The following is an 8,757-nucleotide window of genomic DNA, read 5'->3' as shown; positions in this document are numbered from 1 at the left end:
ACTAGCTGACCAACAGGCCATGCTAGTGGATTTGTTTGGGGCAGTAAGTCACCTTGCTGGTTCCTTGAGGAACCCCTGGTCTATGGTGCTTGGCTGGTTGTGATGAATAGGATTACCCTTTCTTTGACAAGAACTCTAGTTTCCTCAAGGATTATGACACTGTGGCAGCTGGTGGAGCTGTCATGACTTCACTCACCCAGAAAACATAGCAGCATGAATAGGGGTGAGATCTGTTCATGTTTTTATGCAGCTTTTACAGCATTGGAGATCTGCACTTTCATCAGAGGTGCACATACAGCTCAGGGACTACTGCGCTGGGATGGTTAGCCCTGAGGAAGGTGAGCCCATCCCACACATAATCATCACAACTTGACTTGCCAGAAGTCTCAGGTCCTCTTCTAGAGGACAAGGAAAAATGGCAATGCACCTCAACACAGCCTCTGGTAAGCTCCTTTACAAATCATGTGTAAATGCACTTAACAAGAAAAGTCTAAGTACGAGAGTCGCAACCCCCAAGCACAGTGTCCTTGGGCTGAATAACTATGTAAAGCCAGCATGGCGAGTACTGTACAAACCACTGTTGACCAAAAAAGGAAGTGATCTGCAGTGGAGAATATCGCATGGCATTGCCTCTGTAAACACTTTTATCTCCAATTTAAATCCAGAGGTTACACAACCTGTTTATTTTTTGTTTGCAGAATTTTTCATGCTTTTATGAACTGTTTTAGATTATGCCCACTGTTTGGAGTATTAGAGAACATTTTTGAATCTTTTAATGCTCTTTTTACCCCACAAGTTTTTATTGTTGGTTTAAATACATGTGAAAAGAAAGGCTTAAGCTGATTAATTTTACCTGAGACAGGCAAAAATGGCCATATATATCAGCAGAAAAACAAAGGCACACAAACTGCACAACACAGTGTAACAAGGACCTTTCAGAGATTAGTGAAAGCAAGGATTTTTGTTGATTTTAGTTTTTATAAATGCATGAAGGACCTTGAAAAATTCAAGCTAACCTGATGTGACATGGAAGCAGTGTGTTCTGTTTTAAATGATGAACTTGTTTTTGCACTGGAGTTTGAATGAAAAGTTTTAAATAAGATTTTAATTGGCATTTGAAACCTTCTTATTGTGTTTTAATCAGTACCTTTTTGTGTTTACTATCTATCTATTTATTTATTTATGTAGGTATTTAAAAATGCTAAGGTGGACACATCAAGAATGGTTAAAATAACGGGCTGTTAAAAGTCAAGTGTCTCTCTTTCTCTCTCTCTGGTTGTGTGTGAGAGCGAACAGGGCGCCATGGCCTCTGGTGGGGACATGCTGTCTTTCCAGCACGGCATCAAGTATGATGGAGAGTGGAACAAAGGTGGAGGATGTGCTGTTTGGGGTGGGAGGGCAGGTTGGATGTGAAAACATCTACTATGCTTCCGGCATGAACAAAGCAGTGGTGGTGTTCCTGAGATACAACACCTCTTTAACAAATTCATCGAAACCAGAAAATGGGCGAAAGGCGTCCTCGTACAGGTTTTCCCTCTGTGTGCTCCTGCAACGTGAGTTGTGATATCAAACATCATTCAGAATGAGGTTATAATGAAGTTGAGTGTGGGCAGATGAGGAAAAAAGTTTGGCTGTCCACTGTGCAGCCAGGGAGCTCAGAGGGCGACTCGGCCAGGTTACAGCAGCAGCAGTGTGGGGATGGCAAGCGGCAGAGCACCGGGGGAGCTGGAGCCTGGAGTGAACGATACACAGTGCAGTAATATGCCAGAGCCAGAGATGGAAGAGGTCAGTGATGAACACAACAGTTCCATCAACATCGATTCTATCACTTCGACCAACACTAACACTAAGGGTGTTTTCATACTTGGTCCATTTCAGTGCTCCAAGTGGTCTCTGATGCATGACTCAGCATTTTTTTTGTGCATATGTGAACACAACAAATGAAATTAGACCCCTCTACAGTGACCCACAAGAGAACTGTACTCAGACCACTGTCAGCAGTGTTAGGTAGCAACACGACAGACAAGCTAATAGAGGGTGTTTTCACACTTGGTCCATTTCATTTCTCCAAGTGGTCTCAGATCTATGACATATGTGAACACAACAAATGGACTCACATGTTTTCACACTTGGTCTGTTTCTGTTTGTGCTTCATTTTGTGATCTACTTGATTTGTGCATTGTGAAAAACAAAGTTCTCAGTCTCAGACTGCTTCACATTTTGCTTTATAGATAAAGAACTCTGGGTTGCTGTAAATACATAGCTCCAGTTTTCTGTCACCTAACAAAAAAAAAAAAAAAAACAACTAAAATGGCTTTCCCTGGATTCATGTAGTCCCACAATACGGTCAGCATGTTGGGTAGCAACATGACAGATGGGGTTAATAGAGCTATTGTGGCACTAGCAGTTTTGCTAAAGAGCTGAAGCTTTTAGGCAACAGTAATAATACTATTGTGTCAGTGATCGAAACAATAGTTACTGTATAATACTATTAGTATATAGTATCTGTGTAATACATTCTTCAGTCACTTTAACAGGAATACCTGTACACCTGCTGATTTATGCAGTTATCCAATCAGACAATCATGTGGCAGCAGCACAATGAATCTCTCTCATCTCTCTCATCAAAAAGGTGTTTCAGCCTGCAGATCCTCCACTCACAGGATGTTTTTATTTTTTTGCACCATTCTGTGTAAACTCTAGAGACTGCTGGGTGTGAGTTTTCCAGGAGATCAACGGTTTCTGAAATACTCAAACTAGCTCATCTGGTACCAACAACCATGTGATCAAAGTCACAGAGATCAGACTTTTTCTTCATTCTGATGTTTGATGTGAACATTAACTGAAGCTCTTGCATGTGCATGATGCCGCATGATTGGCTGATTAGATAACTGCACGAATGTTCAGGTGTACAGACGTTAATAAAGTTGTAGCGTGGTAGTAAAGGATACTATATACACACAGGTTCACATAATAATGTGAACGAATGTTAATTATCATTATTACTCTCCCTTTTCGCTTCATTTGTTCCTAATACGCAGTACTCTCATGATAGTCCACACAAGACTTCCCATCACGTGAGATCACGTGACCTCAGGTGGAAGCAAAGGCTAATATTTACACTTCCATAAATGGAGTCGGCATGCGGGTACTGGGGAGAGAGTCTTCAACTTGCATACCGGGTTTCCCGGCGATTGCCGATGGTACAGACTGCCCCTTTTTCTCTGCAGTTATGTGTAGTATTGCCTCTTTGGGGAAGTTACCTCAGGACTGAGCTCAGTCGTGGACTACCCTTTTTTGAGGACGGATTGGACTCTCCGTTGGATTATTGCTCTCGAGAATCCAACTACAGAGTTGAGAACTATCCAAAAGCTCTTGCTTGTATATAGTAAACTGTTGACTTTGGGAGACTTTAAACACACATATGCACACACACACTCACATCACTACAACGAGACTGCTTGTTCTATTTGGATGCTTTTGAGTGTTTGTTTAATTCTTGGTGCATTGTATCATATGTATAATACAAGTTGGGTGTTTTGCAAGTTTTTTTATGGTCTGTCTTGTTTCAGAGGCCTCACTCATACTTAAGTAAGAGTAAGGAAACCCCTTGTTTGTGTATTCTCAGTGGTTGTCAAGCTGAGTGTTGCATATTGGTGGCCTGTACGGGGATTTCTCCGTTACTCTGTGTATGTTTGGGTTTTCTTTGGGTAAAAAGAAAAAATATGGAGTTTACTCATGTGGTCAGTCCTGTTTCTTTTGTAAATACTGATATGAATGACAATGTTACAAATGTACAAATGGTTGAAGTGGATACTAGGAAGGATGTGGATTTTTCAGCAGGCCCATTTCTTACCTGACACAATCCCACTGCTGAAATAACTTCAATGATAAGCTCTCTGTACATTTCTGATGATGAGCAGTCTGATGATGATGATAATGCTATGTTGAATGTGGGATATGTACAAACCAGGCAGACAGACATTGAACAACTTAAGGTGGATTTATTGGCCCTTAGAGAACATGTATAAAAGCTAGACAGAAACTTCAAACAATTCATCAGCAGTACGCTTAACCACAAAACCAGTCTCAGGGAGGTAGTGGATGCTAGCATAGCTCAGATGGAGGACTATTTTGAATGGTCCCTGGACAAACTGGAGGGAGTGGCTATAGATTGTTTCCTGTGGAGAGATGCTAAATGGGGGAGTCAGAAGAAGAAAATCAGAGAGACTATTATCCCTACACTCACCAGATTACATTCTTACACCCCAGCTACCTCACATTTCTTTCGTTAATTCTCCCAAAACTCCGGTGCCTGCGCCTAGAGATAAAATTCCACAACATAAGTCTTCAGCTGCCTCATATGACATCAATCCAACTGCTGACATTCAACTCTATAACACCCTCTCATCCTCAGCTGGAGCTGGGGCATCCTCATTCTGTGTTCGAGCTCCCATCTGACTGGAGTTCCCCTCCTTCAGTGACTCTTGTGAGATGGCAGATGTGCCCAACTTTATTGAGCAATGGTAAAACTTCCTGGATATCAGGCCCCTACCCAGTGTGGAGCTCATGGGAACCTTGAGTACAGTGCTGAGATGACCTGCTCTGAGCTGGTGGAAGGCAGAAAAGACAAGAGTGAGTGATTGGAAATCTTTCAAAGAGGCATTTATGGCTGCTTTCCTGCCAGATGATTACTTTTCTGAAGTGCAGGATAAGCTGAGGAGTCTTGTACAGCAGCTGAGTCAACACCTGAGAGATTTCACAGATTACAGAGCCCTCTGTCTCTGCCCTCTGTGGAAGCCTTGACATCTCAGAGGAGAAAGTGATGAGCCGCATACTCAATAACATCAACCCAAGGGTCGCTGGCTACCTGAGAGGGGCAGTGAACACACTGGAACAGTTGATGAAAATTGGATCCACGGTTGAGAAGGAATGCATGGGAGCAAAAGACTATTAGCAGAAGGTGGGAAATCAGAGTAGTAAAGATAAGACCAGTAAGAAGCCATCTGACCATAGTTGCTCCAAAAAGCTTGCGGGAGTTTCCATAGCCCAACATCGTGATGTCACAACACTACTCCTGGTGCCTGTGATGGTGAAAGGGAAGGAGATGAAAGCAGTGCTGGACACTGGTAGCACCTACATCTTGATGCAGGAGAGCCTATGGAGACAGTTAGGGGGAGACGCTCCAGCAGTCAGTACTCACTCCCTAAAAAGATTCATCATGGCCAGTTGAAAGATTCACTAAGATAGAGAAAAAGTGTAGGTGCATCATCTACAGTTGGCATGGCATAGACTGTAAGGTGGACACATACATTATGAAAGACACTCACCTGGTGTTCCCTCTCATAGACTTCCTTGGTTCCTTTGGGGTTATCCTAGATGTCAGAGGTGGCTGCAAAGGACTGAAGACATCTGTTCCTTCCATCCCAGGGAACCCTGGGCCCGAAACAACAGCAGGCGCTCTTTCCCTCCATCCTGTCATTGTGAATCTCTACTACACCTTATGTCCTACTCTTTTGTTCCCATGTCTAACTTTCATAACTCATAAAGGTTTTCCAATCTAGAATTCTGATACCCTGGAGGAGCTACAGAAGTTGATGTTGTCCTGGCCTTGTTCCACCTCCGGTGTCTTGGGTCGTACAGCTGTGGAAAAACACAAAATCGCCCTCTGACAACATACCAAGTAAATGCAGAGCCTATAGTCTCATCTTTCGAAATAAAATAACTGAAGACCAGGTGGACAGAATGCTCCAAGAAAATATCATCGAGCCCTCTCTCTCCATGGTCATCCCCGGTGGTCCTCGTGCCTTATGCGTCAATTACAGGAGGCTCAACAGTAAGACCATCCCAAATGCTTACTCAATGCCACTCACACATGATGTCCTCGAATCACTGGAAAAGGGGGTAGAGGTCAATACGGAGAAGACCACTGACGATTTCTCTCTGCCAAATGATCTTTGAGTGCTTTGAGGCTTGGCTGGCTGGTATCACAAATTCATTCCCCATTTTGCGTACATTGCAACTCCTTTGAACCACTTAAAGAAGAAGGGAGTTAAATAGGAATGGACATACAAATGCCAAGCCAGCATGGATGCCCTAAAGCAGGCCCTTCAAGATTCACCAGTTCTTGCCCAGCCTAACCTTGTCCAGACTTTCCAGGTCCACACAAGCAAAGTTGGACTGGGAGCCATTCTTACGCAGCATTCTACAGAAGGAGATCAAGCTATAGCTTATGCATCAAAGGCATTGAAATGAAGTGTTTAGCGGTGGTATGCGCAGTGGAAAAGTAGAGACACTACCTAGAAGTGAGGGAATTTGAGGTCTTCACCTACCATGCGGCCCTTCGCCTGGGCATTCGACTGCCCCAAGACCTTCTCGCGTCTGACCCGATGGACTCTGAGGTTGCAGCAGTTCACTTTCAAGGTCCACCACAGAAAAAGATGTCTCAACCTGGGCCCACATTATCAAAAACTGAAAACAGACACCGTATCATGTTTATCCATCACTCACCCCAAGTGTTCATCTGACATATCACATACACTTACTGAGCACACTACGCTAATACTTTGTGGGGCCTCCATTTGCTCTCAAAACAGCCTTAATTCTTCATGATATGGGTTCCACAAGATGATGGAAACATTCCTCTGAGATTCTGGCCCATGTTGACATGATTACTTCACACAATTCCTGCAGATTTTTCAGGTGCACTTTCATGCTGTGAATCTCCTGTTCTACCTCATCTCCTATTGGATTCAGATCCGGTGACTGGGCAGGCCACTGAAGAATACTGAACTCATTGTCATGTTCATGAAAACAGTTTGAGATGAATTTTGCTTTGTGACATGGTGCATTGTCATGCTGAAATTAGCCAATAGAAGATGGGTAAATTGTGGCCATGAAAGGATGCACATGGTCAGCAACAATACTCGAATAGGCTGTGGCATTCAAGCGATGATTGATTGGTATTAACAGGCCCAAAATGTGCCAAGAAAACATTCCCCACACCATTACACCACCTCCACCAGCCTGGACTGTTGACACAAGGCAGGTTGGGTCCATGGATGGTTGGTGCCAAATTCTGACCCTACTATCTGTGTACCACTTATCAACAAGACATTTCCATCTGCAGAACTGAAGCTCACTGGATGTTTTTTCTTTATTGCACCATTCAGAGTCAACTCTAGAGACTGTTGTGTGTGAAAATCCCAGGAGATCAGCAGTTATAGAAATCCCCCCCCCCCACACACACACACACACATCTAACCTCCCGAACCACAACCTAAAAGCACACTTGAGTCAAATCCACACGTTTTACCATGTTCTAGTTTAAGCCTGAGGATGAAAACTCTCACACTGAGTTTTATTATTCATTTCCTTAGACAAGTGAATTTACTGAAAGGCTACCAGGAAAGCTAGGTAACCATGTTCATTGAATTCATTGCTTCATTCACTGCTTCAGCAGTAAAATGTAGTTAAGTAGTTGTCTTGTAATATTTCTGTGTAATAATTCGTATAACTGACTAATCTTGCATTATTAAAACATTAATAATAATCTGAAAATAAATGAAAAACATACAATACAGTTCAATGTAGCTACCACAGACTGTTATGCATACTTCTGATTCCGAGGACATGAACAGCTCTGAGTAGATCATCTGGGTTGTAATCTCGTAATTACAGTAATTACAACATTGCGTGAATGCAGTTTTAAACTTCAGCTACTTAGCTTACATCTTACCTCGCACTCTTTCACTGTTACAGCTGAAGTGCCGCGTGGCTTCTGTGAACAGTAAAGCCCGCCTACTTTGATTTGATTGGCCATTTCGATTTGGCCATATCTGATTATTGAGGGGGACCGATGGTCTTAGAATTGTTTCATATTTCCGAATAAATAGATTACAATCCACAAATAAATGTAGAGATTTACAAATTTTAAACAAATTCACAAATAAATAGATTGAGATCCACGAATATATGTCAGGAGTTTCACAAAAATGAAATATGCAAATAAATAAAATGAGATTTGCAAATAAACAAAATATTTACAAATATGTTTTTATGTCACAAACACTTTTAATCTCACCATACAGTTTACTGCAAAATCAGAAGTCGGGTTTTTGCCGTGGATTCGGTAGCGATGCACGAATATGGGGTTAGAATGGTTCCTTATTTCCAAATAAATGTAGAGAGATCCACAAAAATGAAACAGATTTGCAAATAAAAGTATTTACAAATGTTTGGCACAAACAAAACTCTGCCTGGCATTCTTTCAAGGATCTCTTCCTGTGCGTTTGTGGATTTTGAAATATTTCTAGCGTCAAGACGTGCACACAAATCGACAAAAAGACAGACTCAAGCCAATCGGATAACGGCCACATTTCGCTGACCAATCGTAGCACAGTGTCGCTCCATCCAATCACGTTTTGTTTTACAATAGGGCGGGAACAGTCATTTTACACGGAACTAGCATATTATAAAGGCTCGTCAGGACAGGGGAGTGGTTCTAACCATCAAACAGCATCTAAAAGAAAACAAACAATTTTACGGGTGATAAATTATTTATTTTAAGGGAATATATGTGTTTTCACCAGTGTTTCCTGGTTAGTAACTGAATTGATTCACTGATTCAGTAAGGATTCGTTAGACCGATTCAAACAGGTAACTCTAAAGTTCGTGAGTCGTTTAGAACGATTCCTATAGAGAATGTAATCATAATTGTTATTAGCCTGTGAACTGGACGACACTGATCGCGCTGTG

At 42.2% G+C, this 8,757-nt stretch overlaps 1 long non-coding RNA gene across 2 annotated transcripts; it reads right to left on the bottom strand.

The window, feature by feature from the left end:
* Window positions 1-3,988: 3,988 nt before the first annotated feature.
* LOC117597522 (uncharacterized) lies at window positions 3,989-8,542 on the bottom strand. Of its 2 annotated transcripts, none has more exons than XR_004578303.2 (2): window positions 5,331-8,542; window positions 3,989-5,241 (listed from the first exon to the last, which is right to left on the bottom strand). It is a non-coding gene; the product is annotated as an uncharacterized LOC117597522 (long non-coding RNA). The 2 variants fall into 2 exon arrangements; XR_004578302.2 differs by having other exon boundaries at window positions 3,989-5,158.
* Window positions 8,543-8,757: the final 215 nt, after the last annotated feature.

This window comes from Pangasianodon hypophthalmus, chromosome 6 (genome assembly GCF_027358585.1).
Source record: "Pangasianodon hypophthalmus isolate fPanHyp1 chromosome 6, fPanHyp1.pri, whole genome shotgun sequence".
In the NCBI taxonomy this organism is placed as follows: Eukaryota; Metazoa; Chordata; class Actinopteri; order Siluriformes; family Pangasiidae; genus Pangasianodon; species Pangasianodon hypophthalmus.
Note: the sequence above shows the minus strand (reverse complement) of the source record. Positions and strands in the feature narration are given on the sequence as shown.